General features: G+C 38.0%; 1 protein-coding gene across 2 annotated transcripts in view; it reads right to left on the reverse strand.

The window, feature by feature from the left end:
• HDAC9 (histone deacetylase 9) overlaps positions 1 to 23205 on the reverse strand; it is a 717483-nt gene that overhangs the window by 111062 nt on the left and 583216 nt on the right. The window lies entirely within an intron of this gene.

Here is a 23205-nt window from a genome sequence, read left to right on the forward strand (position 1 = left end):
TATGGTCAGCATTTCTCAAGCTGGGGGAACTGAAGCAAAAATTCAAGCCTTGACTTTCATTATTGAAAGATTCTCTGGGAAAATTATTGAATGATGCAGAATGCATCAAGAGAAGCTGGAAGGAATACACAGAATCATTGTATCAAAAGGAAATGGTTAATGTTCAACCATTTCAAGAGTTACCATATGAACAAGAGCCAATGATACTCAGGGAGGAAATCCAAAGTGCATTGAAAGAATTGGCAAAGAACAAGGCACCAGGAATTGATGGAATAAAAATTGAAATCTTTCAAGAAAGTGAGGCGGCACAAGAGGCACTCACTCATCTCTGCCAAGAAATTTGGAAGACAACTATCTGGCCAACTGATTGGAAGAGATCCATATTTGTGCCCATTCCACAGAGAGGTGACCCAACGGAATGCGGAAATCATCGGACAATCTCTTTGATATCTCAAGCGAATAAAGTTTTGCTAAAGGTAGTACAGAAAAGGCTACAATCATATATTGACAGACAACTTCCAGAGGTTCAAGCTGGATTCAGAAGAGGCTGTGGAATGAGAGATATCATTGCTGATGTCCGTTGGATCTTGGCTGAAAGCAGAGAATATCAGAAGATGTTTACCTATGCTTTATTGACTACGCAAAGGCTTTCGATTGAGCGGATCATGACAAGCTATGGACAACATTGCGAAGTATGAGTATTGCTGAACACTTAATTGTACTTCTGAGGAATCTGTACCTGGACCAAGAAGCAGTTGTTCGAACAGAGCATGGGAACATTGAATGTTTTAAAATTGGGAAAGGTGTGAGACAAGGTTGTGTTCTTTCACCATACTTATTCAACCTGTATGCTGAGTAAATAATACGAGAAGCTGGGTTCTATGAAGAAAAACATGGCGTCAGGATTGGAGGAAGATTCATTAACAACCTGCGATATGCAGATGATACAACCTTGCTTGCTGAAAGTGAAAAGGACTTGAAACATTTACTGATTAAGATCAAAGAGCACAGCCTTCGGTATGGGTTGCATCTCAATGTCAGGAAAATAAAAATCCTCACCACTGGACTAATAAACAACATTCTTATCAACGGAGAAAAGATTGAAGTTGTCAAGGACTTCATTCTTCTTGGATCAACTGTCAACACTCATGGAAGCAGCAGTCAAGAGATCAGACGATGTATTGCATTGGGCAAATCTGCTGCACAGGAACTTTTTAAAGTGTTAAGGAGCAGAGATGTCAGCTTGAGGACTAAGGTGCGCCTGACCCAAGCCATGGTATTCTCAATAACCTCATATGGATGCGAAAGCTGGACAGTGAATAAGGAAGATCGTAGAAGAATTGATGCCTTTAATTGTAGTGTTGGAGGAGAATACTCAAAGTGCCATAGACTGCCAAAAGAACCAATAGATCTATTTTAGAAGAAGTGCAGCCAGAGTGCTCCTTGGAGGCCAGGATGGCTAAACTTCATCTCTCATACTTTGGACATATTGTCAGGAAGGAGCAGTCACTGGAGAAGGATGTCATGCTGGGTATGATGGAGGGTCAGAGAAAAAGAGGAAGACCCCCAACGAGATGGATCGGCCAGGTAGCATCATTAATGGCGTCTAGTGTGGCAGCGGTGGTGGGGTTGGCCCAGGATCTGACATTGTTTCATTCTGCTGTGCATGGGGTTGCTATGACTCGGTTCCGACTTGATGGCACCTGACAACAACAACAACAACATGATGGATTACAAGTTTCAGAGTTTCTTCTGGTATACATTTTGGTCTTTTCCTTTTTTCTTTTCTTCTTAATGACCTTTCAATTTCTTCCTGTATGATGTTCTTGACATCATCCCACAATTCTCTGGTCTTCAGTCATTAGTGTCTAATATTTCAAATTTGTTCTTGAGATGATCTCTATGTTCAGGTGAGATATGTTCATGGTCAAATTTTGGAACCTATGGACTAGTTTTAATTTTCTTTAGCTTTATCCTGAATTTGCATGTGAGCAATTTATGGTCTATTCCATAGTCTGCCCCTGGTCTTATTTTGGCTTATGATATGGAGCTTTACTGCTGTCTTTTCCCACAGATGTAGTCAATTTGATTTCTGTGTATGCCATCTGGTAAGATCCATGTTGTTTAAAAAAGGCATTTGCAATGAACAAAATATTGATCTTTCAAAATTCTATGACATGATCTCCACCATTGTTTTTATCACCAAGGCCATATTTTCCAAATATTGATCCTTCCTCTTTGTTTATAACCTTTGCATTCCAATCACCAGTAATTATAAATACATTATGATTACATGCTTGATTAATTTCACACTGACGAAATTGGTAGAAGCATTCAGTTTCTTTAGTGGTTGGTGTGTAAATTTGAGTTATAGTGTTATTAACTAGTCTTCCTTGTAGGCCAGTGGATACTATCCTATCTCAGCATTATACTTCAAAACAGATCTTGAAAGATTCTTTTTATTGATAAATGCGATGCCATTTCTGTTCAGTTTTTCATTCCCGGCATATTAAAACATATTAATGTCAGATTCAAAATGGCCAATTCCAGTTCACTTTATTAGCTCACTAATGCCTAGGTTATTGATCTTTATGCATTCCATTCAATTTTTGATAATTTCCAATTTTCTTAAATTCATACTTCATGCATTCCATGTTCTGTTATTAATGGGTGTTACAGTTGTTTCCCTTCACATTGAGTTGTGCTCCATCAGCAAATGAAGTTCTCAAAAGCTTTTCCATTTATATCCTCATGGTCAGCTCTACTTTGAGAAGGTAGCTGGTCCTCAATAGCATTTTGAGTGTCTTCCAATCTGAGGGGCCCATCTTCTGGGACAGTATCTGACAACATTCTGGTGCTTTTCATCATGTTTCAGTATTCAGTATTCTGGTGCTATGTGACAGTGTTACACTGCTATTCATAAGGTTTTTAGTGGCTAAACATCTAGAAGTATTGTACCTCTCCTCGTTCCTAGTCTGTGTTTGTCTAAAAGTTCAGCTAAAACCTGTTCATGGTGGGTGAACCCTGCTTGTATTTAAAATACTGGTGGCATATCTTCCAGCATCACTGCAACACACAAGCCACCATAGTACGACAAACTAACAGATGAGTGCTGGTCAGTCCACTCCATTGGATCATAAATTACTAAACAACCAGGGCTACTTTTTCCCTAAATTTGTATATACAGTGAATAGTACAGTACTGGGCATTCTTACTAAATGTTCATGAGTGATGAATAAATAGTAGGGAGTGTTGGACCAACCTTACTACTGTTGCCACGCTTGAGTCCATAGATGCTGCCACTTGGCAAATCCATCTCGTTAGGGGTCTTCCTCTTTTTCTCTGACCCTCCACCTTACCAAACGTAAAATCCTTCTCCAGTAACTGCTCCCTCTTGACAATACGTCCAAAGTATGAGAGATGAAGTTTGACCATCTTGGCCTCCAAGGAGAACTCTGGCTGCACGTCTTCCAAAACGGATCTATTGGTTCTTTGGCAGCCCATGGCACTTTCAATATTCTCCTCTAACACCATAACTCAAAGGCATCAATTCTTCTATGGTCTTCCTTATTCACTGTCCAGCTTTTACATGCATATGAGGTTATTGAAAATACCATGGCTTGGGTCAGGTGCACCTTGGTCCTCAAGCTGACATCTTTGCTCTTCAACAATTTAAAAAGGTCTTATGCAGAAGATTTGCCCAATGCAATATGTCATTTAATTTCTTGAGTGCTGCTTCCATGAGTGTTGATAGTTGTTACAAGAAGAATGAAGTCCCTGACATTTCTTCATTGATAACAACGTTGTTTATTGGTCCAGTGGCAAGGATATTTGTTTTCTTTACATTGAGATGCAATACATACCGAAGGCTGTACTCTTTGATCTTTAGCATTAATGTGTTAAGTCCTCTTCACTTTCAGCAAACAAGGTTGTATCATCTGCATATCACAGGTTGTTAATAAGTCTTCCTTCAATCCTGATGCCACGTTTTTCTTCATAGAACCCAGCTTCTTGGATTATTTACTCAGCATACAGGTTGAATAAGTATGGTGAAAGAATACAATCTTGTCGCACACCTTTTTAAATTTTAAAACATTCAGTGTTTCCATGTTCTGTTCAAACAACTGCTTCTGGTCCAGGTACAGATTCCTCATGAGCACAATTAAGTGTTCCGGAATATTCATACTTTGCAATGTTGTCCACTGCTTGTCATGATCCACACAATCAAAAACCTTAGCGTAGTCAATAAAGCACAGGGAAACATCTTTCTGATATTCTCTGCTTTCAGCCAAGATCCATGGTACATCAGCAATGATATCTCTTGTTCCACGGCCTCTTCTGAATCTGGCTTGAACCTCTGGAAGTTCTCTGTTGATGTATGCTTGCAGCCGTTTCTGTATTACCTTTAGTAAAACTTTACTCACATGGGATTATCAAAAAGATTGTCCGATGATTTCCTCAATCCATTGTGTCACCTCTCTTTGGAATGGGCACATATATGGATCTTTTCAAATCAGTCAACCAGATAGTTGTCTTCCAAATTTCTTGGCAGAGATGAGTGAGTGCCTCCTGTGCCGCCCAACTCTCTTGAACGATTTCAACTTTTATTCCATCAATTCCTGGTGCATTGTTCTTTGCCAATTCCTTCAACTCACCTTGGACTTCCTCCTTCAGTATCATTGGCTCTTGATCATATGCTACCTCTTAAAACGGCTGAACATGAACCATTTCCTTTTGGTACAGTTACTCTGTGCATTCCTTCCATCTTCTCTTGATGCTTTCTGCATCATTCAATAATTTTCCCAGAGAATCTTTCAATAACAAAAGTCGAGGCTTAACTTTTTTCTTCAGTTCCCCCAGCTTGAGAAATGATGAGCGTGTTCTTCCTTTTTAGTTTTTTGATTCCAGATATTTGCACATTTTGTTGTAATACTTGGCTTTATCTTCTCGAGCTGATCTTGAAATTTTCTATTTGTCTCTTGGACCTCCTCATTTCTTCCATTTGCTTCAGCATCTCTACACTAAAGAGCAAGTTTCAGTGTCTCTTCTGACATCCATTTTGACCTTTTCCTTCTTTCTTGACTTCTCAATGACTTTTTGCTTTCTTCCTGTATGATGTTCTTGATGTCATCCCACAACTCTTCTGGTCTTCAGTCTTTAGTGTTTAATGTATCAAATTTGTTCTTTAGATGATCTCTAAATTCAGGTGGGATGTATTCAAGGTCTTATTTTGGCTCTCATGGACTTATTTTCATTTTCTTCAGCTTCAGTTTAAATTTGCATATCAGTAATTGATGGTCTGTTCCACAGTCTGCCCCGGCCTTGTTTTCATGGATGATATGGAGCATTTCCATCGTCTCTTTCTGCAGATGAAGTCAATTTGCTTTCTATGTATTCCATCCAGTGAGGTCCATATGTATATAGTCATCTCTTATGTTGTCTAAAGAAGGTATTTCAAATGAACAAATCATTGATTTTTCAGAATTCTATCATGCATTCTCCAGCATCATTTCTATCAGCAAAGCCAAATTTTTCAACGACTGATCTTTCCTCTTTGCTCCCAACCTTTGCATTCCAGTCACCAGTAATGATTAATACATCTTGATTGAATGTTTGGTCAATTTCAGATTGAAAAAGTTGGTAGACTTCTTTTATTTCATCCTCACTGGCTTTGGTGCGTAAATTTGAATAACAGTGGTATTAACTGGGCTTCCCTGTAGGTGCATGGATATTATCCTATCACAGACAGCATTGTACATCATGACTGATCTAGATATGTTCTTTTTGACGATGAATGCAACACCATTCATCTTCTATTTGTCATTCCCGGCATAGGAAACCATGTGGTTGTCCGATTCAATACCAGTCCACTTCAGCTCACTAATGCCTAAGATAACAATGTTTATGCATTCCATTTCATTTTTGACAGCTTCCAATTTTCCCAGATTCATACTTTGTACATTCCATGTTCCAATTTTCAATGGATGTTTACAGCTGTTTCTCTTCATTTTGAGTTGTGCTCCATCAACAAATGAAGATCCTGCAAGCTTTTCACCTACGAGCTTTACTCCTTTCGTATTATCACCATCTACTCTACTTTGAGGAGGCAGCTCTTCCATAGTCACATTTTGAGTACCTTCTAATCTAAGGGGCTCATTTTCCAGCAGTATATCTGACAGTGTTTCCCTGCTATTTATAAGGTTTTCAGTGAGTAAATATTCGAAAGTAGCTCATCACTCTTTCTTCCTCATCTGTCTTCATCTGGAAGTTCATTTGAAACCTGTCCACCATTGGTGACCCTGCTGGTATTTAAAATACCTGTGGCATAGCTTTCAGAATTACAGCAACTCACAAGCCACCACAGTACGACAAACTGACAGATGAGTGGTGGTCAGCCTAGCATGAATTTATGACAATACTCCGAAAACTCATCTTAGACAATCGTGGTAATGACAACATTAGTACTAATATTGCTTTGTTGTTAGGTGCTGTTTAGTCAGTTCTGATGTGTAGCAACCCTATGCACAACAGAACAAAACACTTGTGGGTCCTGCACCATTCTCACAATTGTTCTTACACTTGAGTCCATTGCTACTGCCACTGTAATAATTGTCTCCTTTGAGGTGGGTCTTCCTCTTTTTCGCAGATCCTCCATTTTACCTAATATGGTGTGCTTTTCAAAGAACTAGCCCCTGCTCTATCATGTCTGAAGTATGAGTGATGAAGTCTTGCCATTCTGGCTCCTCAAGATGTACTTCTTGCAACACAGATTTATTTGTTCTTCTGCTTATCCACGGCAGTTTTAATATTCTTTTTCAACACCAGAAATCAAATGCATCAATTTCTCTACCATCTTTCTTATTCATTGTCCAACTTTCTCAATCATCTGAGGCTACTGAAAATACTATGGCTTGGGTCAGGTGCACCTTAGTTCTTAGACTGATTATCTTTGTTCTTGAACACTTTACAGTGGTCTTGTGCAACAGATTTGCCTAATGAAATATGTCTTCTGATATCATGACTGCTGCTTCCATATGTGTTGTTAGTGGATCCAAGCAAAATAAAGCTTTTGACAACTTCAATTTTTCCTCCTTTTATTATATTTATTGGTCCAGTTCTGAGGATTTTTGTTTTCTTTACATCGATGTGCAATCCATATTGAAGGCTGTGGTCTTTGATCTTCATCAGTAATTTTTATTTTAAATGTAAACCATAATAATTTTTTTTAACTTTTTATTGTGAATTGAGGGAAGATTTACAGATAAGATAATCAGTTTTACATTTAAAAAAATAATATTCTTTGTTTCATCTCAATGATTGCAATCTCCTCCATGGAAAAACAGGCATGCACTTCCTCCCTGTGGCTCCTATTTACATTCCACCTACCTTCCCATCCTTTTTTAAGTCCTCTTCACTTTCAGCAAGCATCTGCATATCACTAGTTGTTAATGAGTCTTCCTCCCATTCTAATGCCATGTTCTTCTTCATACAATCCACTTTCTCAGATTAGTTGCTCAGCATATAGATTGAATAAGTATGATGAAAAATACAACTGTGGTATACAGCTTTGCTGACTCTCTAAACCACTCAACATCCCCTTGTTTTTTCAAATGACTGCCTCTTGGTCTATGTACAAATTCCTTATGAGCACAATTAAATGTTCTGAAATATCCATTTTTTCCAATGTTGTCCACAGTTGGCCATGATCCACACAGGTGAAATCTTTTGCATAGTCAATAAAGCACAGGTAAATATCTTTCTAGTATTCTCTGCTTCCCACCAAGAACCATCTTTTATTAGCATTGATATCCCTCATTCCACATTCGCTTCTGAATCTGGCTTGAACCTTTGGCAGTTCTTTGTGGATGTACTGTTGCAGCTGTTTTTTGAATTACCTTTAACAAAATTTGACTGACATGTGATATTAATAATATTGTTTTATATTATTAATAATGTTTTATAATACTAGCATTAATAATATTGGTGACTTTCTCATTCCTTTGGGTCACCTCTCTTTGGAATGGCCACAAATATGGATCTTTTCCAAATAGTTGGCCAGGTAACTGTCTTCCAAATTTCTTGGCTCAGATGACTGAATACTTCTATTGCTGCATCAGTTTGTTGAAAAATTTCAGTTTGCATTCCATCAGTTACTGGAGCCTTGCCCTTTGCTAATGCCTTAAGTGCACTTTGGACTTCTTCCTTAAGCACCATTAGATTTTGATCATATACTATCTCTTGAAATGGTTGAACATCGACCATTTCTTTTTGGTAGTTATTCTATGCATCCCTTCCATCTTTTATTTGATGCTTTCTACATCATTAATTATTCTGCCCACAGTACCCTTCAACATTGCAAGTTGAGGCTTAAATATTTTTCTTCAACTCTTTCCTCATGAGAATTGCTGAGCATGTTCTTCCCTTGTGGTTGTAATACTTGACTTCGTCTTCTTGAGTTGCCCTTAGAAAATTTCTGTTCAGCTCTTTTATCTCCTCGTTTCTTCCATTCACTTTAGCATCTATAAAGTGGAGAGCAAAATTCAGGGTTTCTTCTGACAACCATTTTGGTCTTTTTTTCCCTTTTTTTTTGTCTTCTTAATGCTCTTTGGTTTTCTTACTGTATGATGTTCTTGATATCATCTTATGTTATTCTCATCTTCAGTCATTAGTGTCAAATGCATCAAATCTGTTCTTGAGGTGGTCTCCAAATTCAGATGGGATTTGTTCTAGGTCATCTTTTAGCTCTTGTGGACTTGTTTCCATTTTATTCACCTGCAGCTTGAATATTTGTCCCTGGTCTTGTTTAGGCTGATTATATTGAGCTTTTCCACAGTCTCTTCCCCCACATGTAGTCAGTTTGATTTCTGTGTCTTCGATCTTGTGAGGTCCATGTGTATAGTCATCTTTTAAGTTGTTTAAAAAAGGTATTTGCAATGAATGAGTCACTGGTATTGCAAATTTCTATCATTCGATCTCTAGTATATTGTGCTTCATCAGCAAATGACTCCATTGGTGTCATCACGATCAACTCTACTTTGAGAAGGTAGCCCTTGCCCAGTTGTGTTTTGAGTGCCTTCCAACCTGATGGGCTCATCTTCCAGCAGTATGCATGACAATACTTTTGTGCTATGCATTATATTTTCATCTTCTGGCACTCTATCTGACAATCTTCTTCTGCTATTCAGAAAGTTTTCAGTGACTAAACATTCAGCAATAGTGTAACTCTCCTTCTTGCTAGCCTTTCTCAGTCTGGAAACTTCGCTGAAACCTGCCCACCATGGGTGACCCTACTGGTATTTAATGTACTGGTTTCATAGTTTCACAGCAATAGAGTAGTCAAAATATTATGACAAACTGACGAGCAGTGTTAACCATTGCTTATTAACTGGTTTGCGCTATTTGTACTTGTGATGACTTTATGAGTAATTGCTTTTAAAATAAAATAATGAATATTTATAACTAGCACAGTGCTTGACATATAATACCCTAAATTGTCTGGCCTCTCCTTTAAAAACAAATAAGCAATAACCTAAATGAAATCCTTAGTAATGAATCATCATGGAATACATTCCATATAAACAGATGTTTATTAAAAGGCTGATGATAATTCATCCTCAATGTACTGGATAAAAGAATCAGCTAAATTTTGAAGGATTTTTGAATAGTAGAAAAACATTATTCTCATCTACGTAAATGAGGACTTACGTCTCATTGCCAAAAAACATTTCTAGCAATTGCATTTTCCAAATGGCCTAGGTTTTTAATTTCAAGACAGAAATACTTGATTTTAAACGATAAGATATACCTTCTGGAAAAAAAAAACAAACAAAAACCTTGATGAGTTCATGTTTTCCTGCCATTTAAAGGAGGTTCAGGAACCTTCCAAATTATAGGTTTCAAACAACCATTTAATTTAGATTAAATTAGACAGCAATTGTATGTTAAATAAATATGAATGTGCTCCAAATGTATTTGTTCAACATTAAGATTTCTATAATACATAGGCTTCCATTACACATTTGTTATTGTCGATTTTTAAAATAAATTGCCATTTTATTGAAATACTTAAAAAGCACTTAGAAAAAAGCATAGCATTTAGCAAAACCTATAAGAATCCAATGTTGTTGGGTTTTGTTTTTCATAAGCCTAATAGGACTATTCTAAAAAAAACATTTCCAGCCCATTCTCCAAAACATGGCAGAAAATTTGTAGCTCAAATATGACCAGGTTCCTATACAATCATTACAAATGCCATGGTAAAACTTACCAATGAGGACCAATTATAAAACAACAAAAAAAGTTTATTTCAAATACTTAGTATCAAAATGATTTTGGTCTGTTATAGGCTATTCTCACTTGTAATTTTAAAAAAAGATCCTTGAACTTAGATAAATATTTAAAATAAGAACCCTCTCTCATATCCATCAGACATCTCAATATAATTATTATACGTTGGGGGAGAAAACTGAATACTTCAGAGTGCATTGCCTTATGACTTTCATCCTGCTTACCCAGATTGGAGGTGCTATAACTGTGTTCTGTCTAGTTGATTCTGACTGTTACCAACACCATTGTTGTTGTTGGCAGGTGCCATCGAGTCGGAACCGACTCATAGTGACCCCATGCACAGCAGAACGAAACAATGCTCGATCCTGGGCCAACCTCACCACCGCTGCCACCCCTGAGTCCATCAATGATGCCACCTGGCCGATCCATCTCATTTTCTCTGACCCTCCACCCTACCCAGCATGACATCCTTCTCCAACGATTGTTTCCTCCGGACTACATGTCCAAAGTAGGAGAGACGAAGCTTAGCCATCCTGGCCTCCAAGGAGCACTCTGGCTGCACTTCTTCCAAAACAGATCTATTGGTTCTTTTGGCAGTCCATTAGACAGTGTAATATTGCCCCGTAAGGTTTCCTTGTCTATAATATTCTATAGAAGCTGATTATAAAGTCTTTCTCCTGCAAAACAATTAGGTGGGTTTCAACTACCAACCTTTTATTTAACAGCCCATTGCTTAACCATTGTACCATCAGGTTACCTTAGAATAAAGATGCAAGACATGAAAATGTTGCCTTCCCTTGATCAAACTAGAGGTCTTGCAACCTAAGATTTTTCACAGTTTTATTTGTGAATGAGTCCCAATATCCATTTTATAGTAAAATACTATAGAACCTTCATAACTATAAAAGCAAGAATTAAAAAGACAAGAATAGTTCAGGGATGGTGGCAACATGTCTAGCTTTTAGACACTAAGAGGAATCTGAAAGGAAATGACGAGACTCAGGAATTGAATGCTGCAAGAGTAAAATAAGCAGAGGCCAAATACAGGATGGGTAGATCAAAGATGAAGAGGAGTTACCAGAACTTTAAGGATTGAGTAGATACCAGAATAAATGAAGGAGTGTAATCGGCTGGTAATTCTAGAATCATTAGAACTGGAAGGTCATGGACATCTTTCAGCAAGAGTCTGTAATTAGATTAGGCAACCACTTTTCAGACCTAAGATGCTCCCAGATGCACTAGTCTGGGAACCAAGCTGGAATACACTTGGGATGGACTCAGATTTTCAAAAAAATACTTCAGATTTTAGAGTCAGGATATTAAGGTTCCGATCTATGAGTTGAAAAAATGTGAGAATTTTATTTAGATGTGAGCTTTAGAAATTTTCAAAACTAAAAAACTAGTAGTATAGCTTTACAAACAACAGCAACTGGGTGTCTAAAATTACCTAATACCAGATGACAAAAGAAATGTGAAGTGACTATTAAAGGAATATGGCTTTTATCATAACCATTCTGCCTCAGAAGCATTGTGTAACTCACCATATTTTTAACCCCAGACAAATTCATTAAAGATAAATTATTTCTAAGAAACTCCCAGATGTTCTCTGCCAGCTGCTTAAGCTCTCCCAAAGCATTTGCTGATTCTAATAAGAATCTAAAGAGTGTTAGTGGTAGTGGCTGTGTTGCTAGAATAGATTATCTAGTCTGTGTGAAGCATTAGTGATATAACCAGCGTGGCACAATGATTCTCATTTTGAAATCACCTTCATCAATGATTATGATGGATATTATCAAGTAAGTTCTAGCTCAACTTCTGTGACTCACTAGATAAAGCCAATTCCCACCTCTAGGCTTTAGTTATCCTTAAAGCAAGATCCACCTCTGGCTAATCAAAATCACATGTGCTTGTTAAACTGTTGAGCCGCAACTCCAACTGAATTTGATTCCAAATGCAGTGACCCAGAACTGTGCTTAAAATAAGTCCCCGAACAAATTCTTGGAGTTCTGGTGTGGCATTGTAGGGTAAGCACTGGACGTCTAACCACAAGGTTGACGGTTCAAGCCCACCAGCTGTTCCTTGGAAATCCTATAGAAGGTCCTTTTGTGTAGGAACCAACTCTGTGACACTTAACAATAACAAATTTTTAGGTACATTGAGGTTTGTAAACCATTTAATTACTAAAGTTTGAATGTCCTTTCTGCAATAGAGCTTGACATCTAAAGGCATCTGGTCTACAGAAAACTGCAATCTCCAGTTAGAGCCCAACTCCAACATTAAGTTCAGGGGCCATATGGAGTACTTTACATATTTCTTACTTTGAATTGCCAAAATAATTAGGACAATTTGGGGAAAGCTGGGAGAGGCAACTTTGCCTTCAGGCAGAGTACATTTGAAAATAGATTCCCTAGACAAACCAGGAAGGAGCAGATTCACCTTCAAAGACCTGTCTGAGCATACCCTTAATGGAAATTGGGGTACCAGGCTAGCATGGCCATGAGTCATACCTCAGAAGCAATCCTGCAAACTTTTTAACCTACAATCGTGCTCATATCCTACTCAGGATCCCTTCTTCCTTAGTTCCACCTTTGTGCAAGTGTGAAGAATCGATCTGCCATCAATCATGATTTTATGACAAATTTCCTTTGCTCTTTGAGCCTATAATTGGACTGCATGAATATGAACCACTTAGACACCATTATGGCCTGATCCTCAGCTTGATGGTCTCCCTCATCTGGATGATTTGTCTCTGTCTTTGTACTGGTTAAGACTTAACATAGTCGTCTCTATAAGATACATTTGAATTTGTGGTCTTTTCTCCCCTACACTTCCACTTCTGCCATTTGTGTTGATCTTTTGGTATTTCTTATGGTTTAGTTATGAAATCTGAAGGCTTTTTGCCTGCAAATGACTCCAGTCAGGCAGAGCTAAATTTTACTTGAGTTATTAGAATAGCTGAGCTGCCAAAGTCAGAAGCAGAGTGTATTTGAAAATAGGTTTGGGACCACTTCCCCAAGCCAGTACAGAAAGAATGGAAATCCATTTGCAGGAGTTTTCCTGAGCCTGTCTCTTAATGGTAACCTTTCAGGTTCCTGAGATTTAAAAGAGGTTGTTAATGCGAAACCTCAGGTTAATCTCAACCATCACTATTGAATAGGCAAAGAGAAGCAGCTTGGGCTATGTACTCATTTTAATTGGTTGGTTGAAACAAATAATTGAATCTATCAGGGTTTTGTTTCTGTGTGATGCTAAGACATAGACATTTGTGGGAATATATGGTCAAATTTGCTATGTATAAATACATTGCCCACAAATATGACAATCCTTCAGTGGAATAAAATGAGACAATAAGCAAGAAAAGGAATGAATAGATAATGGAATGTATCCACCAACTGTTCAGTGCACAGGGATCTTGGGGTTCAAAGGCTTTACTCCTGGATCTATTCCTTGATGGTAGTGAGATCCCACTTCTTGTTTCTGAGATGGCTCATTTTAAAGCCAGTAGGATAGCAAAACTGACCAATCCCATTGCTCAATTTCCATGGTTTTACAATTACAATTGGGCTGCTAGTGTAGTGCTGCAGGATCAGCACTGAACTTCAAACTATAAGGTTGGAAGTTCAAACTGAACAGCTGCTTCTCAGAAACGTTATACAGGGTGGGCCATTACAAGTCGGAAATGACTCAATGGCACTTAACAACAATTCCAATCAGTTCTGTTAATAAACATTCACAACTGAATCACATCATCCTATTAGCATCTTTTCCCACTTTCTTTCATCCAGACCCATCAGGAAAAAAAGTAATTTGGTGAGAGTTACAAAGATAGCTAGAAGAAACAGTAAATTACTACTACAATGTGTATGAGTGCATTTCTTTGCAAAAAAGCAATTCAACATTCTGATTCTTGGCTGGTCAGTCAGTAACCAGCACAGTAGTGTTCAATGAATAAATAAAACATCAGTTTTCCTCACATTCATGTACAGAGAGACATTTAGATTGAATAGTGCCTTTGCTTGAATCAGGTTCCTAGACATGACTATAACAATACCTCATTGTAAAAGTCTCTGGTCTTTTTCAAGATTTCATATTTGTAAACTATGAAAGCATTTCATCTCATCTTAGTAGATTCCAATGAATTCTGAGTTTATGAACTTCAGACTTATGGACAACTCTTGCTTGCTAGTTTCTCCTTGGAAACCCTAACAAGGTTTCTATGAGTCGGAACTGACTCATCAACACTTAACAACAAAAACTTACTTGCTTTTTAATGTTTTGTAAATTTGCTCAATTGGATAAAATTGAACCAACTCCTTTGTTGTTGTTGTGCACCTGACTGTTGTTAGATGCAATCCAATCAGCACCAACTCATAGGGATCCTATGTACAACAGAACAAAACACTGCCCAGGGATTTGGGAATCTAAAGGACATTTTCCATTTCTGGCTCTTCTTTCTTGATGGCAGTGACATCTCTCTTCCTGCTTCTGAGACAACTCATCTAAAACTCAGTGGGATGACAAAACTTACCAATTCCTATATTCCACACACCCTATTTGTATAGTCTTAGTTGTGAAGACTATGGCTAGAAGAGCCGTATCATGTAATTCACCACACCAGTGCACCACAGCCCTGAGTACAATAGAACGAACATGGCCAAGTCCTGAGTCCTCCTCATGTTAGGTTTATGCCCATTATTGCAGCGTCTGTGTCAGTCTATCTCAACGAGGGTCTTCCTCTTTTTCACTACTGTCTACTTTACCAAGCATTACCATCAGGAACAGGTTCCTCCTGACAAAAAGCCCAAAGTACACGAGATGAATTTTCACCATCTTCACTTCTAAGCCTAATTCTGGCTATCCATCGTCTAAGACAGATTTTTGTTTGTTTGTTCTTCTGGGTTCATGGTATACTCAATATTTTTTGCAAATAATTAAAAAAACATAATTCAAATGCATACATTCTTTTTCAGTCTTCCTTATTCAGTGTCCAACTTTTGGCAAGTGAAAATATCATGGCTTGGGTCAGGTACACCTTAGTACTGAAAGTGATATCTTTGTTTTTTTAACATTTGAGAGGTCTTTTTCAAGCATATTTGCCCAATGCAAAATGTTTGATTCCTTGACCCTACTTGTAACAAGTATGGTGAAAGAACACAACCTTGTCGCACACCTTTCCAAATTTTAAAACATTCAGTGTTCCCATGCTCTGTTCGAACAACTGCTTCTTGGTCCAGGTACAGAGTCCTCAGAAGTACAATTAAGTGTTCTGGAATACTCATACTTCTCAATGTTGTCCATAGCTTGTCATGATCCACACAATCGAAAGCCTTCGCATAGTCAGTAAAGCATAGGTAAATATCTTTCTGATATTCTCTGCTTTCAGCCAAGATCCACCGGACTTCAGCAATGATATCTCTCATTCCACAGCCTCTTCTGAATCCAGCTTGAACCTCTGGAAGTTCTCTGTCAATGTATGACTGTAACTGTTTCTGTATTACCTTTAGCAAAACTTTACTCGCTTGAGATATCAAAGAGATTGTCTGAAACATGGCATCAGGATTGGAGGAAGACTCATTAACAACCTGCGATATGCAGATGATACAACCTTGCTTGCTAAAAGTGAAGAGGACTTGAAACATTTACTGATGAAGATCAAAGAACAAAGCCTTTGGTATGGGTTGCATCTCAATGTCAGGAAAACAAAAATCCTCACCACTGGACCAATAAACAATATTCTTATCAACGGAGAAAAGATTGAAGTTGTCAAGGACTTCATTCTTCTTGGATCAACTGTCAACACTCGTGGAAGCAGCAGTAAAGAGATCAGACGACGTATTGTATTGGGCAAATCTGCTGCACAGGAACTTTTTAAAGTGTTTTTAAAGTGTTAAGGAGCAGAGATGTCAGCTTGAAGACTAAGGTGTGCCTGACCCAAGTCAAGCCATGGTATTTTCAATAACCTCATATGAATGCGAAAGCTGGACAGTGAATAAGGAAGATCATAGAAGAATTGATGCCTTTGAATTGTGGTGTTGGAGGAGAATACTGAAGGTGCCATGGACTGCCAAAAGAACCAATAGATCTGTTTTGGAAGAAGTGCAGCCAGAGTGCTCCTTGGAGGCCAGGATGGCTAAGCTTCGTCTCTCATACTTTGGACATATTGTCAGGAGGGAACAGTCGATGGAGAAGAATGTCATGCTGGGTAAGATGGAGGGTCAGAGAAAAAGAGGAAGACCCCCAACGAGATGAATCAGCCAGGTGGCATCATTGATGGCATCAAGTGTGGCAGCAGTAGTGAGGTTGGCCCAGGATCGGACATTGTTTCATTCTGCTGTGCATGGGGTTGGTATGAGTCGGTTCCAACTCGATGGCACCTGACAACAACAACAACTTGTAACAAATTCTTCATCACAATCACCTTCACTTACTGGGTGCCCAACTCTTAAATAAGACTAAAGAAGGTTAAATAAGACCGATATGGACCTGTTTCGACTTACCTCGTATTCACCTTAAAGACACACTTAAGAACAGATCTTGTTTGTAACCCAGGGACTACCTTATTTTATTTCTTTCTACCATACAGACTCCTACAACATCTAGGTTATGTGAAATTGAGGAGTACCATCTCCTTCATTTGGATACTCTATATCCGAGAACATAATTTACCATGAACACAAATGTACATTCTACCCAGAAATGCTTAGAAAGCCTCTCAAGATTTGCAAATAAACATTCCAGGATGCTCTGTGGGCCAGATGTGGAGACTGGGATCGTACTGTGGAAGTGGAGAAAGAAAACCCAAGTCTGTTCATTCTGCAGTGTTCCCAAAGTGATACACTGTTATCTTTTTTTTTGCATAGCAACAATGGGGAAGCCTTTTGCTCCTGGCTACTGTTTCCCACACTTACTATGGTTTATTAACATCAATTAAAAGGTTTAAGTTTGCAAGTGATAGCCCTGGTAAACAGAAAGTAGCCCCTAAATGCGTAGGGTTTCTACTTATGTTTTTCTCTAAACCCTAATGGTACCCACCTCCTTAGCTAGGATATAGAATTTCCCAAATATGTACACTTTACTAGCTGTCTCATCTTGAGCCCCAGTAACCTCACTTCCACATTAGTAATACTAATGAATTGTTTCAGATGATACCAAAGTCCCTTTGCATCTACCATTTAGTCCCTGAGAGACTCTTCTTTATCCACACTTAACAGAGCTTCCTGTGTCAAGGTCTTCTTACTCTCTTCAGGGCTCCAAGAAAAGATTGCCAAGTTTCTGGCTAGTGATTGACGTTTCATATCCATGCTAGTGCACTTTCAAACACAAACCATCCCAGAGCCTTTCTTTGTTCTTCGGAGATGTCTGTTTCCATCATCCCATGAAAATACAAGAATAGTCTAACGCAGGTGTTAGGGCACAGTCTAACAACTAAGGTTCTTTATCTTTTTTTTCAGGGAGAGAAATTATTTTAAAGTACAGAAAATGTCACAAAGTCTGATATCTCCCTCTGGTTGTCAGAAATTCCCTGTGAAGTCAATGAGAATCCTGCATTCCCTAGGCCCAGGCCCATAATCACTAAATGAGGAGAAATTGAAGGATAAAAAAATTTTACAATAAATAAAGGAAAATACCCTAAATACATAAAAAGTTATTTTGTTGGTGGTGGTGAAAAAAAAAATGGAATTTTAAACAGCACATTTATTTCGTTTGAATTTCTGGGCTGTCAGACATCAGCTCTGAAGGCCCTGATTTGGAACACATGCAGGCTCCCTTTGAAGTCCTGGCTGCTTTTTAACAATGGCAGAAAGATATAAAGAAATTAAACTCCAGCATAATCATAAAACAGAACTTCTGGACTCCTGATTTACAAATTGTCATTCTTTTAGCTCTTTCAAGGCTTCGTTTTCAAAGCTCCCTTGTGGTATATACCTTCTGTCTTTTTTTCTTTTCTTTTCTTTTCTTTTTTCTACTTTAAGTTCATTCTTCTGTTATCATTTTCCCCTCAACTTTTATTTTAATCCACTTAAAAAAATAATTTAGTGTGGTTTTTTGAACACAAGAAGGACTGGAAAATCCAGAGCAATACTGGTGCGGTACTGTAAGTAATACTGGTACTGGACTGCAAACCACAAGGTCAGCAGTTCAAATCCACCAGCCGCTCCTTGGAAGCCCTGTACAGAATCACTATGAATTGGAACCAACTTGTAAACAAAAACAATAGTACTAAGTGAAACTTTTTTATGAACGTCATAGCGCTATAAGATTTTGCTGCTATTGTACCTAAAACTCTCTTGGTAAAAGGTCAAAAAGCACACCTTGAATTTCAGGTGGTCCAAAGAAAGTGTTTGTGGGGCTTTCATTCTCTAATTACCAAAGAGCCCTGGTTGTATAATGAGTTACACACTGGGCTGTTAACCAAAAGGTTAGTGGTTTGAACTGACCATTCACTTGGAAATTGAAAAATGGGGCAGTCTGCTTTTTTTCATAAAGCTTTACACTGTCTGAAACCCTATGGAGCCGGTTTGCTATGTACTACTGGTTCAGTCCTGTCCTGGTGTGGTGCTGTGGGCTAATGTGTCAGACTGCAAAGTCAGTTTGAACTCCAAGGTCGGTGGTTCAAGTTCACCAGCTGCTCCTTGGAAACCCTATACAGGGTCGCTATGGGTCAGAACCGACTCGATGGCACTTAACAACAACTGGTTCACTGAGAGTTGGAATCAACTCCATGGCAGTGGGTAATTACAAAAGATTTCAAGATTACTTAACAAAAAAGTTTACATTTCAAATTTGATCTGGCAGATGCCACATTTTAGCACATATCCTCACATACTCTTACAAACCCATAGAGTTTGATTTCACATTAGCAGTCATCAGTCATACATTATGTATTTAATCAAGATGTACAGGAATTTTATAACCCAGCAGCACATTTTAAATCTAAATACAAATAGAGCAGAGTGAAGAATTCTTAGTTCCTAAACCATCTTCCTCATTTGATATTCTTTATATCATCCCATTTTAGTTCTATCATATTATATATTCCAATTTTTATACATCCCCCAAAGACATTATTCCACTTCTTTCCACTCTTATAGGGAAACTTCCTACTCTAGGGTTTCTCCTCTGCTATGTTTCAAATGGTCAACATTTCACAAATTATGGTTTGATCTAATATAATGGCCTTCAGTACCTCTTCAGTGACTTACTATCTTATGTCAAGTTCCAACTCTATTCAGGCAAAGTGGAGTGAGAAGTTGAAAGACTTTGTCCCATCTGTGTTGTGCTAGAGACATCTCATCCTGGTTTATGAGAACTATTATTTAAGCTTAAATTATAAAAATTTAAAGGAAATATGTTATGCTAAAAACAAGATTTGTTGTTATTGTTGTTAAGTGCTGTTTTCAATTCATGGTGGCCCTGTATAGGGTCACCAAGATGCACTCAACACTCATCACTTCCTAATTATTTTAATATTTTATAAAATAATTTAATATATTTTATTTTAATATGTAATAAATAATATATATGTCTTGATGTTATTTACGTTATTTGGATCTATGTAGTAAAAATACTATAATATGTATGTACGTGTACATACATACATATTATAGTATGTATAATATGTATGTAACAGTTTTCTGTTCCACATCTCTTCTCAACTCATGTTCAGTGACTTCATTGTGTAGCTGGGTAACTGTTCAGATGGGAACATTTACACCATGGGCCTTTTTATTCTTTCCTTTCCTTCTTTTCTCTTGCTCTCTTTATTTCTTTTCTTTTTTGAGACCCTATTTTCAAACATTTACTAGCATTCATTAATTACTTTATACTTGAATTATTCCAAAGACTTAATCACAGTGATTAATTTATCTTTTTTGTTTGTTTCTTGGTTATTTCCAGTAAGAATTGAAAACTGGAATTTCTTTTTATTATGCTTCCTTTTTTGAGAATACTCTTGGGGAGAATTAGACTTTATAGAACTATTTCTACTTTCCTGCAACCTGAAATTCTTTATACTTCCCCTCACTGCATCCTATTCTTTAAATCCTTTACTGTTATTCAATGTTTTGATTTTTCCTTTTACATTCCCAGCCTCCAGAATTTATTAACCTCTCTTCTGCCTAGAACAAAATTGCGTTTTCATATCTACTGAGCAACCTCTTGAAGTTTTAATGAAAACTTACATACTCTATGATGTCAATTGTAATTAAGAAGGTTGGTAAAGATTTCTCCTATTTTCTGGCACAGAATCAGGCACATATGGTCCAAGTGAAACAAAGAAATTTATACATATATCTTTTAAAAGGAGAGGGTAGTAAAGTATGTATTGCTAGGTCATTACCTTAAAATCTTGGACTATATAAGTGTCTAGAAGGGAGGTACCATGTATGTCAAGTATCCTAATCCCTTAAGTATTAAATAATCATCAGATGGATTGCCAAGCTTCCTCCCATCCGACTCTGACAACAGCCTCCATGTACAAATGAAAAACATTTCTATGTCAAGTAGTTTAAATTCTATTATTCTGATATGAGTGACTGGCTTGAATACAAACAGATTTTAGACGTAGACAATTAAGATCTCTTTTTCCAGAAGGGATGTGGAAGAGATTTGGCTAAGAACTGGAGAAGGTTTGACCATGAAAATTAGCCATGTGTTGAAAAGGTTGCATTATTTCTGTACTAGTTCTCCAAAATGCTAGAATTCCACTTACACCCAAAAGAGAAAGAAAATGTTTAAGCTGAGTAATTTTTTTTTTAACAGAAGACTCCTCTTTCAATATTTAAAAAATATTTTAAGATTAATATTAATTATAGCTTAGCACAAATATGTCTTATTCCAACTTCTAACCTATAGAGAGTTACTCTAATTTTTGTTAGAACCCTTACAATTTACATTATATGGAATTTTTACTTATTTTTAAAAATCTAACATCAGATCAGCATTCATCAATCTCCACACTACTGAATATTTGGACTGGATACTTCTTTGTTGTGTGGGGCTGCCTTAAGCATGATAGTATGTTTACCATCCCTGGCTTCTTCAAAACAGATGCCAAATGAATAACACAGTTGTGGCAAACAAATGTCTCCAAACAATTTGCCTACTGGAGCACAAAATAACCTCCAGTTGTTAATTACAGCGATTTTCAGTGAAAATGTTAATTTGATATATATTTTCATAGTTCTCTAATAATAAAAAAGAAAAACCTATAATAATAATAATGTGTTATGTTTTTCAGATACTTTGGAATTTTCAAAAACTGAATTTAGTTTTATTTAATTCTCATAACAACACTGGAGTGTAACACATCCTTAATCTTACTTTCGTATATGAGAAAACTGAAATGAAGAGATGGAAATAACTTCTCAAAGACTATTCAGTGATTGTACTTGTAAAACTGTTGTTGTTAAGTGCTGTCGAGAGGTTGGTTCCAACTCATAGCAACCTTGTACGGGTTTGTTTGTTTGTTTTTAGTTTTTATTGTGAGGTTTACATGAGAGAACATCAGCTTTATACTCATCCTATCATATTTCGGTTCATTGCAATAATTACAATCCCTTCCATGCATCATCAAATAACCAAAGGGTACACTACATAGGCCCACCCCCACCCATCCTGGCCTACAGCACACAGCCCTTCTCCCTCCCTGAGTCCAGTGTCCCCAGCCGCTCCATCTGTCCACGTCATCATCTCTGTCTCCATCCCTGGAGTCACTGCCACTCAGGGTAGGGTCCCACTCTCCATTCTTCTCACTTGATGGTCCCAGTGATCTCCGCTCCTGGGCTGCAAAATCAATCACTCCTCCTTTTGTCAAAAAACATCTTCCTCTATATTTCCTACCCTCACAGTCAGTCCTGATGGCAATTATTCACTATTGTACCACAAGAGTCTTATCCCCATTTCCTTTCTCCAGCCCCGTCCCAATAGATTGGAAATCATTCAGTGGTGATTTTACCTTCCCCTGCCCCATCTAGAACAAGGCTCCCTCTTGAAAGCTTACAAGCTGGTCACTTCTTGCCTTTATAGGCCCCCCATTTTGGGTAGCCAATGTCTAAGTTCCCCATCCCTGTCAACACTGTGTACCGAGGGGGTGGGAGTGATCCTCACTATAAAGATGTGTTCCCTTTTAGCGTAGTGGTTACGAATTGGGCTGCGAACCTTAAGGTCAGCGGTTTGAAACTACCAGCCGCTCCGCGGGAGAAAGATGAGGCTTTCTACTCCCGTAAAAATTTACACCCTTGGAAACCCTGTACAGGGTCGCTATGGGTCAGAACCGACTCGACGGCACTTAACAACAACAACAACATCCCTAAGTATAGGTAAAGCTCATCAAATTGTAGCAGGTTACTCTTTTATTTTCCCCCTTTTCTTTCTTCTTCTAATTGAGTTCTGATCATCCAACCATCGAAGCCAGGTCAAGTGGGCACTATCTGCAAGTATGGATATTCGGGTGCATCTCCCCTCACTTCATATCAACTGGACACTTCACTCTCTGCTCTAGTCCTCTGTGGCCATGTCACTGCTTCTGGGTCCAAAAGTCCCCAAGTCTTGCCATATTGCTGGCCATCCAGGTCTCTATACTGGTTCATAGAGGTCTATTGAATGTGGTTGGGCTTAGCTCACAATTTCATTGCTGTTTTTTCCCCCTTTTCCACTTATAGGTGACCAGTGTGGTCACCAGACAGACCACATGCCTGCTCTTGTATTCCCCTTGAGTCTCAGTCTTGGAAGGGGGTTTGCTCTGAGGGGTCCCGACCACTTGCCTTGATGGCTCCTGGATGAATAGCTTAATTGTTCTTGTAGTAATCAATCAGATTGCCATTGTTGTTTCGGATTTTTCCTGTTGGTCTTTCTTTCATGGAGTATCTTCTGTTCTTCTAGCCACTCCAGGGTGGTCTATTTGTCCTTTCCAGTGGA

Source organism: Chrysochloris asiatica, unplaced genomic scaffold (assembly GCF_000296735.1).
Source record: "Chrysochloris asiatica unplaced genomic scaffold, ChrAsi1.0 scaffold00006, whole genome shotgun sequence".
Taxonomy (NCBI): Eukaryota; Metazoa; Chordata; class Mammalia; order Afrosoricida; family Chrysochloridae; genus Chrysochloris; species Chrysochloris asiatica.